The following is a 25,267-nucleotide window of genomic DNA, read 5'->3' as shown; positions in this document are numbered from 1 at the left end:
CTTACTTTCAAAATGGCATCATGATCTGGTATTGCAACTCCGTTGGTAGTAAAAATCACGGAAAGGGCAAGACCAGTATTTAAGAAACATCTGTTTAAATCCATCGAAGATGATCTGGAAGGAGCATTTTCCTCCGTGTCGTATGGCATGTTGCACAATGAGGATATTAGGGCATATATTCATTGTAATATTAAAGAGCTTGGAAATGCAGACATGCTATCATTATACACCAAGCATATGATGGATTAAATGGGCATTCTGAAGCCAGAATTTAGATCACTGCAAGACAAGGGTTTTATCCAATTTGTTCATTTTTTGATGTTCGATGAACCCGAATGGGTCGGGTATGTCTTGAGTTGAATCCATGATGAGTTTATATGGCTAGATAGACCTTACAAGGTCACAAAGCAATACATTCAAGCAGTAACCTATTTGAATGAAACCGGTGAGATCCCTGGTCTAAGAAATGTCAAGAACACAACAGTGATAGAGGTTACCAGATCCCAGCATGATAGTCGGTCGATGACAGTAAGTGATATCATTGAACATGATGTGAGATTCTCTTCAATGATGACAGGATATAAGGTGTACCAGTCTAGCAGACAAAATTTGGTAGCTGGTACTACAATATATGCAGCCTATCAGATACTCAAGGAGGATAAGGAATGTGATTTGTGTGGAGTACTTCTCAGTGATCTTATGAGCAATTTAAACAAGATTAAGCAAGATAAGAAACATATTTTCAAGTTTGGTTCTCTGATTGTTTGTTTGGCACTTTACTTTTTGAATGAAATTCCTAGTATAGGAAAAGTACAGTGGGCTTATGATAAACCAGTGGCAGTGAAAATTAAGGAAGGTTTGCAAGGATTAGGTGATATAGTAGTACATAAATCTATTTTGTGGGGTTACTTCAAATCATTTAAGGTAAAGATGTGAGGACAACCGGTGAACAACTGAGAGGGGGGGGAGGGTGAATCAGTTGTTAACAGATTATAACTTTTAATCCACAATACAACCTTAAACAAATCAAGTACCGGTAAGGAACAAATACTGGTAAACAATACAACTTAACAATTAACCAGATAATCAATGCAAAGCAACCATACCACATAACACCATGATTTGTATGTGGAAAACTCGAAAAGGGAAAAACCACGGTGGGAAGCCTACCCACAGTTAGATGATACTTCTGCAGAAAGTATGTGTTACAATGAGGGGCTTGCACTTGTAGGAAGGCACACTTCCTAGAGAATACTGCTCATTACAAAAGAGTCTCACTGACTACAAAGAGGCTACAACCTTCTCAAGATAAATGGACAACAATCCAATAGAGTGAACTGTTGGAAATAACACCTACCATGCTTGATTACAGTCCTGGTTAAGCTCAATGCTGGAGGACTAAATCCTCTTCTGAATCCAATTCTATCATCAATGATCGATAAACTCCTCTGCCTGAATGATATTACAATATTTGCACATTACATTCCTTGACCATGACCTTTTCAATAACCATGATACTTTACAAAGAGTTTATCTCTCTTATTTATACAAACCCTAAGGCCTAAAACAATTAGGTCGGCCACCTAAATATATTACAATAATATCATTACATAATTCCTTATTACAATGATATGCCATGTCGGCTTAAGACCAAAACAATAATAACAAATCCATAAATCATCTCGAATCATCCAGGTAATGTGTAGAGTACACGCTAGCATGATATCGGTCCATGACCTAGATAGGTACCAGACCTATTCTGGGTCCACCACGCCAAAGCAATGTCTTCAAGCAATTGAAGCATGATCAACAAACATATTCAACATCCTGAAATCCTCAAAGAAGCTGCACCAACACCAATTGTGCATCCTGTCACGATTCCTTAATGAAAGCTCTGTCGATAAAGCCTTAAACCAGTGCCGGTAAGGGTTTACTAGAGTGTATGATAACATCCAATTACCAACTGACCAAAACATGCTCATGGAGCATAAAATCCAATATACTTTATTGATCCAAACATGCGAGAAGTGTCCAACAGATAATCTCTTTTGTCGGTAACACTAGATCTTCTACCGGTAACCAAAACTTGTATGTCGGTAACCATCTGTATCAGCTAGTGTTGACATCAATGACAAAACATCAATGCAACACATAATAAATTCATCCATAATGTCAACAATCTCCCCCTTTGGCATTGATGGCAACACTAGATGTGAAAAACATCTAAGTACCAAGAGATGCCAAACAAGTCTCCCCTGTGGAAGATAACCAATAATCAATAGCTCTTCCCCTGTGAATGATATCTTTGAAAAGTTCGGAATGATTTTTCACATTACTATCACTCCCCCTTTGACATCAATGCCAGAAATCTGACAAAAATATCAAAGCAATGATATAAACCTCTGAATATCAAAATTGACTACTCCCCCTATGTAGTAGAACCACTCATCAGTGCCAAAATGAATAATGTTTCTAATAATACGTGTCAAACTGATGACAAACTTCATCAATCAAGTCTCTGCCAAAGGGGCAAAAACCCGTAACCTGTCTCTTAAATATTCAAATGATTCCTTGGACAACGGTTTAGTGAATATATTTGCAATCTATTTTTTAGTGTTCACATAAACCAATTTGACTTCCTTTGCTTCTACCTTTCCTTCAAAAAGTTGTACTTTATTGAAATATGCTTAGTCTTAGAGTGAAATATCGGATTCTTAGACATGTCAATAGTTGTAGAGTTATCACAGTAGATAACTACCAGTTCACTACAATTTACTCTAATATCCTTCAAAATTTGCTTCATCCACAAAACTTGAGTGCAATTAGTTGATGCTACAACATACTCAGCTTCTGCAGTAGATAAAGAAATGCATGATTGTTTTTTGCTTATCCATGAAACCAATTTCTTTCCAAGAAAGAAGGCTCCACCGGAAGTGCTCTTCCTGTCATCAGTATCACCTGCCCAATCTGAGTCAATATATGCACATAAAGTGAAATCATCATTTCTGGAATACCATAAACCATATTCTGTTGTTCCTTGCAAATACCGGAATATCCTCTTTACTGCACATTCATGAATTTATTTAGGATTACTTTGATATCTTGAAACAATACTTACTGCATTAATAATATCAGGTCTAGTCTGAGTTAGATATAACAGACCACCAATCATATATTTATACCTTGTCAGATTTACCGGTATAGAAGTATCCTTGATAGATAATTTCTCACTTGTAGCCATAGGAGTACTTACTGGTTTGGAATTCTCCATACCAAACTTTTTCAACAATTCCCTCAGATAATTAGTTTGACAGATAAAAATGCCTTTGTCAGTTTGAGTAATCTACAAACCTAAGAAAAATTTCATCTCACCAATCATGGACATTTCAAATTCATTTTTCATGTTGTTAGCAAATTTCATGCACAGTTTATCTTCTCCTCCAAAAATGATATCATCAACAAAAACTTCAATAATCAGAATATCATTATCAATGATCTTATAATATAGATTACTATCAGCACTGCCTTTAGTAAAACTAAGCTTCAAAGATATTTATCCAACCTTTGCATAACAAGCTCTAGGAGCCTGTTTCAAACCATATAAAGCTTTCTTCAATCTGCAAACCATGTCTTTGTCATCTGTCAGTAAAAATCCATTAGGTTGCTCAATGTAAACTTCTTCCTCAAGCTCACCATTCAGAAATGCACATTTGACATTTTGATAAACCTTATAGTTCTTATAAGCTGCATAGGCAAGAAATAGTCTAACAGCTTCAAGATGTTCGTGAACTCTGTGAGAAGTTTCATATCCAACACCGTTTTTCCACCCCATATTACCCACAAAGCAATGGTCAAGCTGAAGCATCCAACAAGAATATATTGAGGATCCTCAAAAAGATAGTCAATGATGTTGGTTGTGATTGGCACATTCATTTGAATCCAGCATTGTGGGCATATCAAACTAGCATTTGAACCCCTACAAGCGCAACCCCCTACTCACTGGTTTATGGAGCAGAAGCCATCCTACCTATTGAGGTTGAATTACCATCTCTATGGGTCTCCTTGCACCATCTAATAGATGATGAAGCATATCGAGTCTCATGTCTTCAGGACTTGGAACTGCTTGATGAAAAGCGACAAGCTGCCTACAACCACCTAAAAGCCTATCAGTAGCGCATGAGCAAAAGCTACAATCATAGGGTCAAACCTCACACATTTGAAATAGGATATCTTGTTCTCAAGGAGAATCCTCACAATCAACCGAACAGAGAACACCAAGGCATATTTGAATCCAATTGGCTAGGTCCATATGTCATCACTGTCGTCTTCGATTCTGGGGCATATCCGTTAGCCACTTCAGAAGGAGAACCACTTGCAGATCCGATCAACAACATGCATCTCAAAAGTTTTCATACATAAATTGTGCAAAGCATCAGGCTCCTCCAATATTAGAAAATACCAAAAACATTCAGAAAATAGTCCTGAACAAAATACAAAAATACAAAAAAATCAAGAAAATAGTAAAGAACAATCTTTCATTCAAATGGTGAAAATCACTCCGGTGGCACCTTGGGTAAATACGGTGGTGAAAACCTGGTAAACAGGTGCCATTCGTAAAGGCTATGGCTCCATTGTCTTTCATACTTGTTGCGATCACATCCATTGCATCCATCATTTATACCATGGCTTGTTATTGATCTGCAATCAGGGTTATTACTTCATATGTCTAGCATCATGCTTTCATATTGACATCCAACTGGGGGGCAAAATATTCTAAAACCTACTGAGGGAAGTGGATTCTCCTTTGCTTGTGATTCATTGAGTTTCTCATTCAAAAATGTCTTGCATAATACCAAAAACATTCATAAAAAATCAGAAAATCCCAAAAACATTTGCAAAAGTCCTAAAGATAATACCAAAAATATTTACAAACAATCAAAAAATACAAAAAACATGACAAAAACATCAAAAATCAATCAAAAAACATTGCAACGTATATTATTCCTTGTACATACACATCACAAGAGACAACACAACATTTTGAGCTACTCAAACAATGACCACTTATCAAATCAACCAACCAATCAAAACATTTACACACAACGATCTTCACAAGGATGCATCCTTCCTCACAAACAAGACATGGTAACATTTTCTTTGACAAGAAAATTTGGTTTGGCTGATAAGTACTTGGTTGATTTTTTATTTTGTTTATTTATATTAGGTTCCTATGCTACTCCAAGATACCCACAAGTGATTAGAGTAGCCGGGATGGTTCCTGATATCTTTTTCTTTGTTTGCTATTTGTCGATTGTTCCAGTGAAGTTCTGGGGCATATACTAATAGTGTATATGTGGGAAGTTCACTAAGCTGCATGATCTTATGCAAAAATCCAGTCATGGATCACTATGGCTTACTGACTACAACGTATACCTCGACCATTCGTACATGAACCAGAATGGAGGGGAACTTTCCTTGTCTGCGATGTTTGCTTATAGGTGAAACACTCAACCATGGTTTCAGATACCTCGGCCAAGATCGATACTACCATGCTCAATGATGAAAATTAGGCACTGTGAATAATCCATGGATCTTCATTTCATCTCATCTGTTTATATTGCATTACATTGCATCTCACCCATCCATTTACTCATTCATTGTTCATATTTGTTGTTGCATGCAATTAATTCAGGTTTCTATGAGAAAGCTAAGCCTAATATAAATTTGTCTTGGGTACAATCACGACGGAGTTCTTAGATACATCATCTCACATCTCCATTCCACATCTACATTTTTTCACCAACTTGACATTCATATATCAGGTAGGCATGGCATTATCATTTACTTGTATTAAATGCATTCATTTCATTACCATTTAGTTGCATTTAGATTCACTAAATACATTCAATCATTCATTTAAGTGCATTTATTCATTATGTGCATTTGCTTATTCATTCATCAATAAGTGCATCCAAATCATTAAGATGTGTTCATTATCATTTACTTCCATTAAGTGCATTTATTATCATATAGTTGCATTTTAAATCAATTCATATCATTTACTTGCATCAAGTACATTTATTATCATTTAGTTGCATTCATTCCTTCATTTAAAGTACATTTAGTTGCACTTTAAATCATTGCATTCATCTAATCATTAAAATGCATTCATGATCATCTAATTCCATTAAGTACATTCCTTATCATTTAGTTGCATTTCACATAATTTCATTCATTTAATTCATTTTAATTACATTCATTTAATTCCTTTTTAAGTATATTTATTCATCAAATACATTCATCTATCCATTTAGTGCATTCATTTAAACACATACATGACATTTTCATAAACATTTCATTCATTTAGATTCATCTTAAAAACATGTATAGTTTTCTCATATAATCATCCCATCTAGTACAAAATTATCTATCAAAAATCATATATCATTATCTCGTCATTTAGCATAAATCATCATCATTTCATCACATTAATATCATTACAAAAAGCATCATCCATCTATTAACCTCCATCCACATTCTAGCAAATCATCCATACCATACATATAGAAATCATATCATCAACATGTACATCTAGAAAGTAAACATCTCCATATCATGTATCTAAGCATAACTCATATCATCATCTTGCATAAAGTGCATATATCATCACATGGATACATATCATATCATCACCACAAAAATGAGATCTCATCATATATCGCATCAACAAGAATACATGTATCAGAGTACAATGATATCTAAAAATATCAGCTACCAAGAGCCATCCAAGTATCAATTTAGTAACAATGTAACAATGCATAGAAACACCTCAAATGACACTCTGGCCCGATGTTGCTCCCCCACCACCCTCACCATCTCATCGAGGAGGACCCATCACACGACCACTACTTTGACCCCTCTATGACCGCTCTGATCTCGCCCACTGCATCTGGGAGTAGCTCATCACTCGCTGACTAATCGACACAACTTGCTCATATAGTCCCCACCAATAGTCAATCTCTGCCCCTGCCCGCCGCATCTCCCTCAGCACCTCCCCAGTCGGACCCTATCCCTGTGCTCTCTCCAAAACTTGAACTCTATCCTGTAGCTCCATCACTCTATCTACCGTATCATCTCTCTCTCACATAACTACAGCCAACTCAGCCTCCCATGCAAAAATTTAGACATCCCTGGCTACAATCTCTGCATCTATATCCTCCAACTGTGCCTCGACTGCTGTCAGTCAAGTCTGGAACCGTAATATCATAAACTCTTGCATGTCTCCCTCTCCCCCACCTACGGCTCCCTGTCCCATCTCCATAAGCTCCTCTCCACCACCTGCGGCTCTCTGTCCCATCTCCATCACCTCATCACCACCCCCTCCCCCACTGACATCTCTCCCTCCTGCTCTCGTTGCTCCCTATATCAACGGACCCTGTGACAGTCATAAAGGTTTCCCACCTCTGCCTCTCCTTTTTAAGCGTCCTCCTCCACCACCTCCACCTCCAAATCCACCTCCACCCCCAAATCCACCTCCCCCACCACCTCCACCTCCTCCTCCTCCTTCAAAACCTCTACCACCCCTACCCACTCTCCTCCTTTGTCATGGTGCTCTATCCTCCTCAAATGGTGGTATGGGCTCTGTAGGATCCAAAATCCATGAAATCGGGTGAGTTGTGTGATACTGTGTATACTCCTATGTCACCCCTGCATCTACAACCTTTGGCCTCATCTGCCATGGTCTCGCTTGTAATGTGCGGAACTCCACAAGGGGCTGATCATAGGGCAAAATTGGTCCCCACTACCATCTCTCCCGCACTACCTGTGCATACTCCCCCGAACCCCTCGGCATACTCTGCCTCCGCCCAAATTGTCTGATCACTCTCCCTGGCAACTGTCTCTCCACAACATAGGATGAGCGACCAATTAAAAAATGAGTCACATATACATACGGTATGGCCTCTCCATCATCCTCCTAGTCCTCACAATTAGTGTAAGGCCTCCATATGACCGTATCTAAGTCATCTCATGCCCACCGCCAAAACTCCAACTTCCCCAAATGGGGCTGGGTCATCAAACCTCCATACATAAAAACATAGGGCTGATCTATCGCCCTAAACCTCAAATATACCAGTCATGTGACTGGAAAGTGCTCCCAAGCCCAAATATGTAACAAAGTGATCCCTACACCTAGTGATCTACTCTCTCGGTACACTGCCTTGTGCAAATTCTTGTAGAGGTGCGCCAACACGCATGGCCCCCATGTATAGCGGGTACCCTCTGTCACCATCTTCTCTATCACCTGGCCCCAACCAATGGCCAAATCCATGCGAACGTCGATCGGGGCACAACAAATCCCTGACGATACTTGTTAGTACTGGTGGTAGAGGATCATTGAGCGTTGTTACATCCTCCCATGCCACAGAGCCATCATCAATGTATACATCCTTGAAAAATATCCTCTGTACGACTGTCGTCCCTAGCTGACGATCATATGTCACAAGCTCCCCTCTAATAGGGATATGCAGTATCCTCCAAACGTCCTCAAATGTCACAGTCATCTCCCCCATCGCAAAAGGAAAGGAGCACGTCTCATTGTGCCATCTCTCGACCAACACTGTCAGTAATCCACGATTCATCTAAATCATGGGTAGGTACATCATATCATATAAACTGGCTACACATACACAATCGATCTCTACCTCAAACAACTGCTCACGCAGTTACTATGTCGCAGGATGTCGCTCCCGCATCTGTAAGACGGGAAGATCCTCCTACACATATCAATAAATATTAGTTAACATATCAATAAATATTAGTTGTTCTGCTACAAACTCTCTGAAGTTTCAACCTAGACTATCAATAGATACTTTTTAATCAAGTATCTTCGGGTCTCAATGCGTAATCGATTATGGCAATCCTGGACTACAACAGACATTTATCACAATGACCTAGTCTCAACGGGGTTACTATAATTCACCAAAACAATCAATCAATCAATCAACATAGACATCAAGTGATATTTTATCGAAACACTAGGGCATCTATCACAATCATGCCACTTTGCTGACAATAGCGCTACAACTGAAACACAAACACGCTAAAACAACAATTGCGCTATTTTATTGCAATAGCGCCACAACAGGCGCACAAATGCGCTAGAACTACAAAAGCACTATAACAATGACAACAAAGTGCTACATGGACAAAAGCGCTAAAACGACTATGTAATAGTGCCATTGCGGCACCATAGTGCTATTTTAGGTGACAAAAATGTTAAAACACAGATTTAACACCATTGTCTTCCTTGGACTTTGACACTTGAAAAAACATGATAAAAATGCATCAAAAGCAAAATTCAACATTTGCGTATTGTTGGTCTGTAGTCCTCTGGACGCTGGTATGGGCGGATCCGCTCTAGTCAGTGATCTACTATAGGCACGACCATGATGACTACTACTCACTCCTTCGCCAAGGTCACTATCAGAGCTCCAAACTGCCAGGGAGATAGGTGCAAATGAGTCTGTTTTACCCCTTCCCCTCCAAATATACCCTCCCCCCAGCCCTAAACCTACTTCACCCCACTCACTGTCGTGGTCCCTGTGAACTTTGAAAACCTCTCATTTCTCCGTAGTCACTCCGTTCTCTCCCATTCTTTCACCATTATTTCTAAAAAAATTATATTCTACCTCCCCCCAACTTCTTTCTCTTTTTTGAGAGATCGTCCGATTTTTAAAAAAAAATCGGCTCATCTCTTGAGGGGGCATACAACCCACTAAATTAACATTTATGGGGCATATTTCTCATACCTATCTTTCTTTCTTTGAAATGATGCGATAAACTGCACCGTCTCAAAAAGGGGCAAATCTAGACACATAAATCTGTCCACTTAATTAAATGAATATTTAGTATTTATTTGATTATTTAACCATCAATCATCAGTTAATTAAATTGATATATAATTAATTCATCTTAAACCTCTTCTTCTATTAATTAAATAAATTATTCAATTTATTTAAATTAATTCATTAAACCATACTCTAACAATTAATTAAATGAATAAAGCATATTTATTTAAATCTTTAACCCCTCCCCCCCCCCCCCCTCTTGCATTTTCCTACAAATGCAAGTTACACAATTTTAGTTGAAATAAATAAATTTTATTTTAATTAAAATCCTATTTTCTCTCACCCACCAAATCCACTTGCCTCCTAAACCTCTTCTAGATTTTTCTAATCCATTCCAAACTAGCCTAATCCCCCTCCCTAATTATTATCATATGCCTAAGCAAAGAGAAGTCACTTCTCAAAGCCCTTAAAGTCTTTGAAATGCATTAATGACTTTTTATCCTTCAACAAGTTAACCCCTAAAGTCTTCTAAACCATTTATGGTTCTTACATAACCATTTATGGCTCTTACATAACCATTAATGGTTAAAATCAACTCACCCACATGGTTAGAGGCTTTCCCTCTAACTCAACCCTCATTTAACTCATGGGTCTCTTCAAGCATTCATTGCTTTGACCATGGTTATCCCCACTAACTCTTGCACAAGAGTTTATCCATTGGATAAAAGCATTATTTATTGGATAAAAATTTTATTCACTAACTCAAGACTAACCAAACCCTCCCAAGGTAACCTTCATGTCATCTCAAGCATTTAATGTTTCTTCCCTCTCCTCTCAAGTCATCTCATGTTGACACTTGTCATTGTGGGATTAGGTTGAAAGCCATCACATGGATCATAAACCCATCAATCCTGGCCCTTGTTAAGATTATTCAATCTTGACCATCCATTGCCCTATTTCTCCTATAAATAGAGCTCTTGTTCTTCATTTTGAGCATTAGAAGTTTTTGTGCATCAAACTTATAGTCATTTTAAGAGAGCATTTAGAAGCATTTGCATTGTTATTTTACTTAAATTTACATAGACTAATTAGGTGCTTTCTCATGGTAACTTATTTATACTTGCATGAGCATTTATTCTCATTTTCACAACCATCTTGAATCTTCATAAGACATCCATAGATAGTGCAAAAAGTTGAGAGCTACACTCATGTGGGACTTGGAGAGGAGAGGAACAAGAGAGGGGCATCTATGAGCATTTTGGGGAGCATCTTGGGGGGGTTTCTTTCCCTTTTTTGTTTGTGTATGCTTCTTGTTGTTTGCTTTGTATCTCTCTTGATATGCGTTTTAAGGTTTTTAAGTTCATTTGTGTTTTGTTTTGGTTGTGACTAACATATTAACATCAGAACATTGTCTTTTGTCTTTTGTGCCTTTTAGCGTGCATCAGATAGAATGTTTGAAGATTTGTGCAAAGATAGATGGAAATGTATTCAAGATGAGTGTTGGTACACAACTCAAGAAGTGATGAAGAGATGGAGGAAAATTGAATTTTGGGACATAAGGACCCAAAATAGATAAAGGAAATGATGGAAGGATTGTTTTGGAAAGATATTTAGATAGATGGTTGAAATAAGTTCAAAGATGTGTGCCTTTGTTGATCTTTCTCATGGATCATTTAAGGTGATGGATTGGTGGATGGAGGGAGCTAAGGACTCAAGATGGATGGAAGGGATGAAGAGTTTGACTTTGGAATGAAAGGACCTAAAATGGATTTGGAGGATGAATAGTTTGACTTTGGAATGAAAGGACCTAAAATGGATTTGAAGGATGAATAGTTTGACTTTGGAATAAAAGGACCTAAAATGGATTTGGAGGATGAAAGGATTCCTTGATCTTGATCTCGACTTGGAGTAGGATCATTTGAGTTTGTGCTTTTCTCTTGATTTTGAATTAGATTAGTGAAGGGGATGGAACAGATATCATGCTCTTGCTTAGGAGGTGGATGTTGGATGAGACTCTGATCTTGAGATAAAAGGGGATCATTGTGGATGGAATACCAAAATCTTAGGGGATCATCATAAGATTCTTGATAGGTGGGGTCTTGATAAAAAATGGGATTAGATTGGAGAGTCATGATATCTTGATCTTGATTTAGGCTAGGACTCATTTCCATTGAATAAGCTTCTTCTTTTCAAGTGACGAGGTATGGTCATATGAGTGATCAAAGTTGATGTTTTGATAGGTTGATGTTGTTGACTTGATGGATACTTTGTTGTGGATACTCAAGCTTACTAAGTTGAATAGAGGGTTTGTTCGATAGGCCCCTATGAAAAATCACGTCAAATGATATGGATAAAGTCTCTCGATATGGAAACTTGATTTGACTAACTCGAATACCTAGTCAGGTATTGTTGTTGAGATAGTTGGATGATAAACTCTTGATCACTTGGTTTTGATACAACTCTAAATTGGTTGGATGAAAATATTGCCTAAAGATAGTTGAAAAGTTGATAACCACCTCCAAACGTGCTTTGTTGGATTTAAAAATTTCTCCACTCTATGACTCCTCCTTGTTTTGAACTGATTTTTGGTTTGATTGTGAGATATTTTTGCAAGATATATTATCATTTATGATAAGAATACATAGCACACATGAAGACAGTGGCCATCCTAATGCTAAACATTGAGTGTATGTTCTCTTTAGGATGTGTTCAAATCCCCGATGTTTTCACTAGTTTGGATCACAATAAATACACATCAAATAGGCTCTTTATTCAAGGGTCATTGGCAATATCATAGCCCACTAGTCTTGATACTCTGTCAGCTCAAACAACCTTGTCACCCCCTAGAGGGCGCCCATTTGTTTGCCTTTTTCCAGAAATTAACCCAAAGTGAATTGGTTCACCATTGGGTAGTTATCTTGGGAGATATATGGTGAGTAATCTTGGGGACGGATTCTTCCCCACTCTTGCACTATGATATTGCCAATGCATGGCAACTGACTCGGCTCCAAGTTTCTACTTCAATGGTTTGTAATAAAGATTTCGTTCGAAGATATCCTTTGAAGAAATCATGCAAGCGCAATTGAGGCCTATATCCCAACAAAGTATCAAACAAGATGTAGTCACACAAGCGTGATTGAGACCTCAAGGCCCTACAAAGTGCTCGATATGAGATAACTCAAAAGAGATAATTCAAATATGCTTTGTCCCCTAAGATTTTCATCTCAAAAGGCAATTTGATTATATTGAGTTAGATTACTTGGCTTTAGTCGTACTCACTTGGGTCATACCCTTCTCACTAGCCCCCTCAAGGCTTCGAGAAGGCAGACCCTCTAAAGGATTTAAAATGCTTGAAGTAAAAGAAAGCATGAAAGAGTGGGTTTGGCTTTTTTATCACCCAATTAAGGGGAGAGCATATGCCTACCACTTTCAAGACATAAAATCCAAGCGTTCTTTTTATCCTTCCAAAGCAATGATTTTCTATCCTTTATTCAACAAGCATGGTGTTCTTTTTAATCCTTCATAGCAATTAATTTTTAACTAGGAAATGGAAATCCTAGTCAATGAAATAAAAGCACGTTTTTCTTGAAAGTAACTTACTTTGTAAGAATGGACAAGTTGATCGTTCTTTTTAACTTGCAAAAATAAGATTGATTGTGTTTTTTTTACCTTTGCAAGAAAATGAAAGGTTGTTGTTCTTTTTAGAGCCCAAAATTTGAGGTGTGAATCCCAACTTTGCAAGAAAGTAAATGTTTGATTTATTGCTCTTTTTACCTTGCAAATGTGATTCTTTTTGGAGCCCAAAAACAAGTGAGGTACTTGTTAGAACACCAAATTGAAAAATGAAGTTCTTTTTACCCAAAACGCAATATGAGTTCTTTTTAACCAACTTTGAGAAAGCTAGAAAAGAAATCACTAAATCCTAACTTAACTCCTCCAAATATGCAAGAAACTGATAGAAACCTACAAAGAAAGAAGTTAGTGAAAATCCAAAACCTTATGTTGGCTTCCACAAGCCTAATTTCAAATCTTGGTTACAAATTTTTGTCTCTGCCTTATATGCACAAAAATAGAGATCATATGCGCTAAAAGAACAATCGTATGCGAAAAAATATCAGTCAAATGTGCCATAAGAAAAGTTAAATGCGCAAGAAGATATGTTATATACACTCTAAGAAAAGTTAAATGCGCTAGAAGATCTATCATATGCGTGATAATATCCATCAAATGCACTATAAGATTTGTCAAATGCATGGTAACAGAGGTTATATGCACTAATCTGCGTTTGAAAATTGTAGGTGTGATTCCTGCGGAAACAAAAATTAATTTTTTTGAAATTTTAGGGGTCCATCCCCACGGTGGGTGCCAATTAATGTATGCTAGAAATGTGGTCTTCCACCTACAAGAGAGAAAACATTTCAAACACACCAATGAAGAACTGCATTAGATGTTAGAAATCAAAACACATGAATAGATTAAAAACTCTAAAATTGCCTCATTGTCCTCTATCTCTAAAGATCTGTAAGATTCAAGGTGCCCCTCACTTGGAAGAGCACTTGAACCTCAAGATGACAACCTAGAGAATGAGTTACATGAAAAATGCTACTAGAATCGAAGTGGATGCAACTAGGATTCTAGTGAGTGCTAAGAGATGAAGATGGATGAGAGCTAGGATGCAAGATGCAAGACTAAATGCTCAAGATGATGAAGATGATATGAAACTATGTTGATTCCAAATTGAAAGTTAAAATGATGTATTTGAGCTAAATGAAGATAAGATGCAATGACAAGATATACAATTAAGCTAGATGATGTCCTAAAACATGCTAAATAAAGCTAAAATGCTATGATGCTAATGCTTGGATGCTTGAAGATGGCTTGATTGAGCTTCTTAACTTGCAAAATGACTATAATTTGGATGCATGAGAGGATTGGATTCTTTTGAAGAAGGAATGGGCTCTGTTTATAGGGAAAATAGAGAAATGGATGGTTGAGATTGAGTAATCTCAACAAGGGCTAGGATTGAAAGTTATGAATCCATGTGAGGGATTCAATCCAATCCCAAGTTGACAAATTTCACCTTGAGAGGGCTTGAGAGGAGATGTAAGAAGCATTAAATGCTTGAGGAGACACGGTGGTTACCTTAGGAGGTAAGGTTATGGTTGGGTTAGTAGATAACCAATGGATAAAGCATTTACCCAAGGGGCAAACTCTTGTGCAAGGGTTAATAGGATAACTAGGGTCAAAGCCATGAGTGCTTGATGAGACCCTTGGGTTATATGAGGGTTAAGTTAGAGATAAAGTCTCCAACCATGAGGGGAGTTTGAATTAACCATTAATGGTTAATAGGACTTTGGGGGACAAATTTATAAGAGTCCTTCCAAATTTGGGGAACTCAACAAGTTAACTTGTTGAAGAAATGAAGCCTTTAATGTATTTAGAAGACTTTCTTCCAAATCTGAGAAGTGACCTCCTCAAATTTAGGGAAAGGACATGATTAGGAGATTAGACATGATTAGGACGGGATTAGGAGGTTTCTATAAGGATAATTAGGAGGCAAGTGGGAGATGTAGGATTTATAAGTGGGTGAGGGAAAATAGGATTTAATTAAAATAAAATGGATTTATTTCAATTGTTGGTTGCAACTTGCATTTGATAGATTTAAATAAATATTGATTTATTTAAATGTGAATTTTGAATTTTTGCAAGTGGGGGGATTTATAATAAATTTTGATATATTTATTTGCAAAGGGGGTTTTAATTAAATGTGGATTTAATTAAAAGGGGATAAATGGATATTTTTAATTAAATGTGAATTTAATTAAAATGGCTAGAGGGGAGGGGGGGGGGGGGATTTAATTAAATGTAAATCTAATTAAATGGTTTGGATAGAAGAAGGGTAATATTAGTCAAATCTTCAATTTGATTAATAGGCTAATTAGAAGGATAGGGATATTAATTAAATCTTAATTTAATTAATTGGAAGAATTGGGGATAATTAAATGAATAAAATTCACTTAATTTGTTGTGTAACTTTTAGGTTTCTACAATATCCAATATCAAACCTATTACCAAAACACAACTTTGAAGCTCAAAACATTCCTCCAAGAACAATATCGAACATGAATGTTCCATAATAGTTAGAAAAACAACCACAATTGATTGTTAACGTTCAACTAAAAAACCCACATAAAAGGAAATAACAACCACAACAATTGCTAATCCATCTAATCATCCATACCTCAAAGGTATATGGAACATTATTAAACCCATGCTAATAACATATCAACCCATAAATTGCAATCATGAACTCCCTATAAATGAAAAATAAAGACATCTAGGAACTTCCACTAAAAATAAATCATGACATAACAAGTCTACTAATCAACACTTATACAAAATATGTGGGTAATAATTAAACCATGTAGTAATGAAGAACAATCATAGTGATCCACATATGTAAAACAAACTATTGCATAATCTTTGATAACATGCCACCATAACTCTCCCAAATCTATCATATTGAAACATGTGACCATGAACCTGTAGGAAGTAGCCATAGAACAAAGAGAAAACTTGTTAATCATATCACAATCATGTGCTTCTATCAACACCTCAAAGTGCTAAGCTATGTCAAGTAAGATCAAACCCAAAGTAACCATTCCTATATCAACAATACAAACCAATAAACCATCTCCTAACATCCTTGTAATGATATAATATCAACCATATACACAAGGAGATAACCATGTTATCCATCCCTCAAATGAATCTTCCAAAAATAACCATTTATGCATAGCTCAAGATCCATATCTATAAAAAATAAGCATAAATCATAATTCACCTGAAAGGAACAATGGTCAATACCTCTCAAGTAGTAAATTGTCAAGTAGACCAAGAGTGGGGAACGAGAATGCTCATCCAAGATATCCAAGAACACTCTCCTCGTAGGTTCATGTTGACCTCATGTACAACCAAGTCATAGACTCCTCAAACTTATTACTGAAATATCATTAAGTGTATCCATCTCAACACATGCATCTAATCACAAGAGAAATCCAACCTCACCTAAGTCTCCAAGTAACCATGAGCACTTGTAACCAATCAATTTATGCCAAACTCCAAATGCAACATTACATCGTCATGAAGTAATCAAGCAAATGATCATGTCCTTAATACAAAGAGAACCGACAATATCAATACCAAATCTCCAATCTCAATAACTAGGAACATAAACATGAGATCGTGATCTAACCATATCCTCCTAAGAGATCATATGCTCGATATGAACATATCAAACAACTATATCATGCCAAAACTCTAAACTAGTAATTAAGAGTATAACATGACATAATAACAAACCATCATGTAAGCAAAAATTACTTGTCTAAATACAAAGAATATACAACACCTCAATCAAAGACTCTATGATGTAAGGAAAGCAGAGTGTGGAAATCGCCTTCCTAATGTCAATTTCTTAGAGAAGTAAAGCAGATGAATGTTTCAATTCGAATTACAACAACTAAGATACACAATACAAGATAAACAAAGCAACATGAAAAACATAAACACAAAGATGTACACCAGATTTCACGTGGGAAAACCCTTAAGGGTGAAAAACCCACACACCAAAGTAATCCCTTGTATTACAGTAAAACTATTACATACAAGTTCTAGACATTTGATCTGATCTCTGTTCAGGGAGTAGTATACAAGATTACAATCTTAATCGGCTTTTCAATTCAACTTTTATAGAATTACCAATTGATTGCTACAATCCTCTTTTGCACAATGATAGAAATCATCACCACATGATCCAACCACTTGCAACTATTTTTCAGACGTTTTATATATGTCACTGTTGAAAAATAGTTTGTTTCAGTTGCCCAACTGTCAAACTTCCCAGATTGTCAATAACACGCATGTTGTCGCCATCAATTCCTCTGAGTCATTCCAATTTCCACCAATCATCAATAGATAACTCAGCAAATCAAAACAAGTCCATCATGGTCCCCACCAAGTCTTAAAGGTTATCGACATATCGCCACCCAATGAAAGTGTAACTCACTAGTTCTCCAAGCTTTGTTCCACCTGATCTACAATCCCTGATAGTGGGTCCCTCACAAATCTCTTATTGGTTGAGTGTCACCGGATGAAAGTGTAACTTCCATTCACCAAGCTTTGTTCCACTTGATCTCTGATCCTCGATAGTGGGTCCCTCACAAGTCTCGTATTGGTTGATCGTACTTTGCCAGAAAAGTGACTTTGGCTACCAAAAACTCATGTTCGATCGATAACACTTTTGTGCAATACCAAATTATCGATATAGTCTTTATTGCCATAGAATGAGATTGTTGTTACCTCCTTCAGACAATCTTACCGAAACCCTAAGCTACACCGAAATGGTGTTTTTTTTTCAAACCACTCTGATGTCTTACCGACATGGTATCTCATCGGAGAAACAAAGTGACTTCGTCCGACTGCTTGGAGTATCTTAGCAACATCAAATGTCACACCATAACCGCTCCATGTTGGCAAGACACATCAACTGTCTCCCCAACAACGGTAAGAGGAGTGACTTCTCCAAATTGCCGGGTGGAGTCTTACCGAACCCAGATGCTATACCAAAATCACTACTTCTCCAATCGAGTGCATAACACGAAGGTTATTTAGACTAAACTGCTCATTCCAAAGACCAAGTGCCATCTGTTCGATAATTCAACCAGTAAGTTTGAGACACCCATTCTCAACATATGATTCCTCCATGGCTCCAATATGTTTTGATTAAGTAAAAGCAGGTTTTTGAAAGGAACTCGAACCTTTTACAAAGCAGGATATATAAGAAGAACTAGAAAAATTTGTGCCTGGTCACTTCAAAAACTAAAATAGATCCCAACCAAACAAAAAGGGATCACAACCCACATTACATAACATTACATAAAAAAACCAGGAAAAGACAACATTCGGAAAGCAGAATGACAACAAAAAGACAGAAAACAAGACAACAATCGAGACAGAGACATAGACAGCTCTATACTTTTCATGATATCCTCAACATGGACAACCATCTGCTTCAAGTTGTCTGCTGAAGTCTTTAACTCCTCTAGCTCATGACCTTTGATGTTGCCCTTGACCCTAGTATTGGCTCTGGTCCTCTTCTCATGACCTTTTTTGTCCGGTTGTTCCTTGTCAACATCCTTCTCAGTGTTGTTCTCAAATCTATTGATCAAGATGTTCATGTTATCCACCGAATCTTTGAGGATCTAGAAGTTTTGTTCTGCAATCTTCTTAACAGTGAGTTCCATCTTATCAATTTTGCTACCCAGATTGTTCATAGCAGTTTCCATCCCTTTCACCTCCTTGTTTTCTTCCATCTCTTTAACCTTTTTTTCAATGGCAATAATTTTACCCACCATGCTTTCAATGGCTTCCGTGTTATTAATAACAACTGCCAATTCTTTAACATTTTTTGTCAGGGGTTTCTCACCAACCATAGCTCTTTTGACAATCAACATATCTTTCTTCAAGCTGCCTATTTCCTTCACCATTGTACCAACGGTCTCACAGAAGCCCTTTATAGTCGCATTTTCTCCAACACAATCACTAAGCTTACCACTTTTGTCCTCTTGCTCCTCTATGTTAACATGTTAACATCTCTAATCACATGAAGATAATTATCTCTTGAAAAAGAAATTATGGATGTGAAGAACTCTCATGTAGCAACAAGATCTAAGAGTTCCTCCAAGACATCACCAACCACGGCTCTAATATGTTAACATCTCTAATCACATGAAGATAATTATCTCTTGAAAAAGAAATTACAGATGTGAAGAACTCTTATGTAGCAACAAGATCCAAGAGTTCCTCCAAGACATCATGATAACCATCTCCTAAATGATAACCAAGTCACACATGGCATCATGATAACCATCTCCTAAATGATAACCAAGTCACACATGACATCATGATAACCATCTCCTAAATGATAACCAAGTCACACATGTCATCATGATAACCATCTCCTAAATGAACATCATCCATGGCTCTAACACAATCAAATACTATAGTTTCAATATCAACAACAATAAGTACAACCAAGATCTCCAAACTAGAAGATAAATAACATGCTACAAGCCCTAGAAACTAACTATCTAGGTACTAAAAAAATATTCATCATTTCATCCCAAAATACCATACCAATGTACAAATGACCATAAACAAGGCCAACTAACAAAGTTTGCATCAATATTGAATCAAACCTGGTTGATATAGACAATCCACATTTGAGTCATCCCACTATAAACAATAGGTTGTGCATACCTACCAATCACATAACTTGTAGATCCAAACACTGAAACATGCATATTCATTATCGCATTAGTAAACTGCAAATTGAGATATCAAAGAGGATGACATGTGAATTTTAAGACTCAAATATTGAGTCACCAATAGAACCAATTTTCCAAAAAAATCCACAATTTAGACCATAGTCAAGGAACTAAAAAATATTCTTGCAAATTTGACAATTGTCTTTATCCAAAAATATCTACGGGTCTAAATGCAATCTTTCCCATAGATCTACAAAACAAGAATTTTATTTACGCAATGCAAAACCTGCAAAACCATCTCTATGCAAATCTAAATCCACCATGAATACTCAAATATATACAATCCCACATTTTTTTGTATCTAATAAAAAACCGCAAAACCTTTAGAGGAAATAGGTTGCCTAGAAGCTTTAAAACATATAATAACATACCAACTTCACAACCCATAAATAACTAATGGAAAAACATATACTGGTTAAATTTCTTCATCGATAAAGCTACAAACCTCCTCATACCATACATGAAGTAAATATGTAGAACTGCAACTATCTTACATCTAGAAATATCCTAAAGTAACATGATTTGAAAAACAACTTATCTACATATCTACAAAACCACAAGTTTTGATTACGCATGTAAAATGTATAAAATCACAGTATCATGTGACACACATGCAAATCCATATCCAATTATCATATGGAAGACCAAAAGTCCAAGAATCACCAAAATAGTTATTCTTGTTTTTGCTAAAATTATGAAAAATTAGAAAAATGTGAAAGTGTCATATTTTATGTTGGATTATTATGGGGAGGAATATATATACCATGTAAATAGTGAAAGTGGATCCGTTTGGACCACGTGCCATGATGTGGACCAAGAACTAAGAAAAGTTCATGTCATGTGAAAAGTGAAATCAATACATGAGTTTTATTCCACGTTCATATGGGGATGTGATGAGCCTCTGACTTAGGTACTAGAGAGGGTTATGGGAGTGGCTTCCAACGTGACCCTAATCCAAAGTGGTTGAGTGTGGTTATCACACGTGGAAGTTGTTTAATAAAGTGAGAACTAATAAAAATATGGGTAAATGATTAACTAAGATAATGATTGCCCCTCACACATCTTAAGTGCTCGCAAAACTAAGGATGTATTTGGGAATACAAGCCCACTCTAGGAGTTGTGGTACTCATATGATCAAATGTCCTCATTTTAATGAGAGGGTGTTTGGTTCTACGTAGTACCTAAGCTTGTGCTCCATGATGATACTCCCTAACTAGCTCTCTAGCATCTAGTCTTATAGTAGTATGAGTAGAACCCGATAAATGTATCTTACTTTCCTATGTTTGTATTATCTACTTCATTGGATGACATGTATTCTCCATGTTTTATGTGAGTGTAAGCCTTATCCCCTTATATTTTATGTATACGAGTGTTTAGGCCATGTGAATATCTCCTAGCATGGTAGGGTGGACCTATAGGTTCCACATGGATGTGTGGCATGGAACCACCATTGGGGATCAAAGGCAACACTGAATGCCAACTACCATTATTTTATTTATGCATTGTAGTGGTTCAATTCACGATAATATGTAATTCAAAACATTTGATTTCTATGAAATGTAAATTATAATTATGATCACTAGACCTCTCTTATAGAGGCATCTATAATATTAACAAATGATAATAGATTAGTTTCAGTTACGTGTCTCAATGTTAATATCGAGCACAAAGGATTTGGTGTATTTTCCTTCAATTATGAATGTGAAATATAGATAGAATGTATGTAGGAATATTTATTTGGGCCTAAAATGAATTAATCAGTTGCTAGATCAACCCTCTCAAATGCTATTTTTTTAGTAAAAAAGATGGAAAATTTCTAAGTGTTTTAGGTGTGGAGGTTTAGGTTTATGCCTTACAAAGTTCATTAAGTGTGTGAACAATGCATAGTGCAACCTTGACCCCTGACCCTTAAAAGCCTTTCCTTCATAGTTAAATTTTGCTTGAGTACTTTAGGCTTCGAGGTTTGCGGTTAAGCCTCATGAAGTTCACTTATGTGTGAGAAAGGCATAATGCATCCCCGATCTTTGACCCTTGAAATCCTTCTTCTCATCTCAAAATATTTTAAGTTTATCAGGTTTCGAGGATCGGGCATTCACTCTTCGAAGTTCGTTTAGTGTGTAAAATGTAGTAGGAAAACTAGACCCCTGAACCCCAAAACCACCTTCTTTATCACTAATTCTCTTAAGTGTGTCGGGCATTAGACTTCAGAAGTTCACCTTGCATATTTTAGTCTTTATGGAAAATGGTAGGTGCATCCCTGATCCTTGACCCTCGAAGGGGTAACTATCAGACTTGCAACCCCAACTATTTTCGAGCATTGGGTATTGGGCCTTCACTGTTTGACTTTAAACTTGGTAAGTCATACCCCCGAACCTCAATCCTCAATGAGAACCTTTTATACAAGATGTCGTATGTTTGTCAAATGTTAGACATCAAACCTTTGTGGTTACATGTTCGCCTTAGTTGGTATGTCAACCCTTGGACCCCCAATTTTTCTTCAAACATTAGAATTCAGGTACCCTCTGGTTGAGTTTCCTTCTTGTTATGAATAAGGTAAGGTGTATCCCTGACCTCTGAACCTCGACATGGAATTTTTTGTTATCCAATTTAGTACTGAATTTTACCCTAACTTGAAAAGGTTATAACTTCTCTCCCGGTGATCGAAAATTGATCTTTTATACCTCGTCAAGAAAAGCTCAAAGAGATCTTTAATTAGTCCCTTTAAACAGTGCCTACGACAATGATTCTAAGAGCGATGAAAGTTTAGACCCCAAAGTTTAGATCTTTAATTAGTCCCTTATAACTTCTCTCCCGGTGACCGAAAATTGATCTTTTATACCTCGTCAGGAAAAGCTCAAAGAGATCTTTAATTAGTCCCTTTAAACAGTGCCTACGACAATGATTCTAAGAGCGATGAAAGTTTAGACCCCAAATTCAACTCAAGAGACCTCCAAAAATGTAGTTTTGCGAGACATAGAAAATACCTATAAAATTGCTCCCCATTAACCCATATCTCATTGATGAGGGACCCCTCTTGGAATGACCCTAGGAGTTTAAGAGTGTACTTATGCACTCGCCAAGGCTCCCTTGTGGTTGAGCTTTCCCTGTAAAAGTATTCCATTGGTACCACCTTACTTATGCAATAGTGAGGTTGCTCTTAAAAATTAATCATGTCAGTATTGTATCTATATGTAAATATTGTGTGTAATTCCCTTGATGAGATCTATTGCTCTATTATCTTCTATGAGGTGATATTTAATATAAGTTCAAAAAAATTGTTAGCCCAGTTTTTTCCTTGGTCCTTTAGATGAGGCATTACATGCCACCTCGTCCTAGCAATGCCACTACTACTAGTGGTGGGTCTCTTTTTTACTCTCAAATGTGCTAGGGTCATACGGGCACCCAAAGGCTTGTCTCTTGGGGCCTAATTTTTTTTGCTTTTTTTTTTGCAATAATACCCTTTTTAGGAAGCTAACAATAACTTTGCATATGGAATCTATTTTTTGAAAAAATATATCATTGAAAAATCTAGTTTAGTGTGCTTTCTACTATAGTAGATTATTTTTGTAGGTTCTGTTGTTTTGTGTCATTTTTATTAGTTGAAGTCAAATCTTCATTTTTGGCTCCTAAAATCATAACTTTTTGCCAATTTATTAAATTTTCACAATTCTTATGGTGTTGGAAAAGTATCAAGGAGCTCTTTTTAGCCATATATGCACTTTTTCAAATTTTAGCACCAAGTACATTTTATTTCAGTTCTTTCCGATGGCTATCCTAAAGTGTTACCTGGATATCATGTCACTTTGGAAGGTTTCATTTTAAACCTTGCACTTCATTTTAGTTCTGAATAATTTTTCAATCAATTGTTGCTTCATTAGATTCTAGGGTTGTTCCAATTTGAGAGCTTTTAAGTTGTTCCTTTGCAACAAGACTTATTTTTTTCACTTATTATGATTCTTACAAAACTCATGATCAAGGGTTTCTAGTGCTATTGGACAAATGTATCTTGTCCTTTGATCTCTTAGATTGAGGTTTCCCAAGTTTATTCTACAGAGTGCTTTTGATGCTTCTTTACAAAAGGTTATCTCATTATGGGGGACCTATTCCTCTCTTGTCTATCTTTCATATAGAGGGAGATTGATTGGATTTGTGATGGATCTATATATGATGGATGTTATTCTTGGGAGTATCACTGATTCCTCCATTCCATCCTTGATTGTATCTTTTATCTCTTTTGGAGAGGAGTTTTGTCCCGATGGGTTTTCTCCTTTTCTCCTTTTGTGAGAGATTGCATTTTCTTTGTAAATGGGTACCTAACATCCAGCCTAGTAGCTAGGACACACCATAATCTTGCATCTTGCATCATTTTCACAATATCTCCATCTCCCTAAGTTGTACTTAAGCTGGGGTGTTAGTGTGAATGAGGTTATTTCCTAACTAGACATTAGTGATAACCTATTCACCTATTAAGTTTACTTAGGTCCTAGGTGTCATTTTAGAAGTTAGTTATAATGGGACCATGTTCACCTCATTTAATCTTAGTTATCTAGGCATTTAATATTTGCATCATACATTCGATGTTTGTGTCATGTTATTTGTTGATACTACATCATACATTGCTTTCATAAACAAGGCACCTCATTGTATATTTCGTATTCAACCATATTCAATCAATGCATTCTTATTATGCAATTTATCTTACCATTCTCTCTTGAGGAATTTATTTTAGTTTTGCAAGGATTCTAGGGTTATTGAGGAGTCACCTATCTACTCCTTCGTAGACATCAAAGCTTTATAAAAAAGTTGTAGTCTTATAATACCAAGACCTCCCTTCCTTTTTGGTTTGCAAATAAATTTCCAATTAACCAAAGCAATTTTGGATTTTTATTTTATTTCTATCCAAAGGAAATTTCTTTGTATCTATTCAATTCTCTCGCCCAAAAAGCAAAAGTATTGAATTGGGAAAGATAATAAATAGGAATTTTTAACAAAGAAGTTCCCAATAATTGATATTTTCTAGCTTGACTTAAG

This window comes from Cryptomeria japonica, chromosome 10 (genome assembly GCF_030272615.1).
Source record: "Cryptomeria japonica chromosome 10, Sugi_1.0, whole genome shotgun sequence".
NCBI lineage: Eukaryota > Viridiplantae > Streptophyta > Pinopsida > Cupressales > Cupressaceae > Cryptomeria > Cryptomeria japonica.
The sequence above is the reverse complement of the archived record's forward strand: the minus strand, read 5'-3'. Positions refer to the sequence as shown.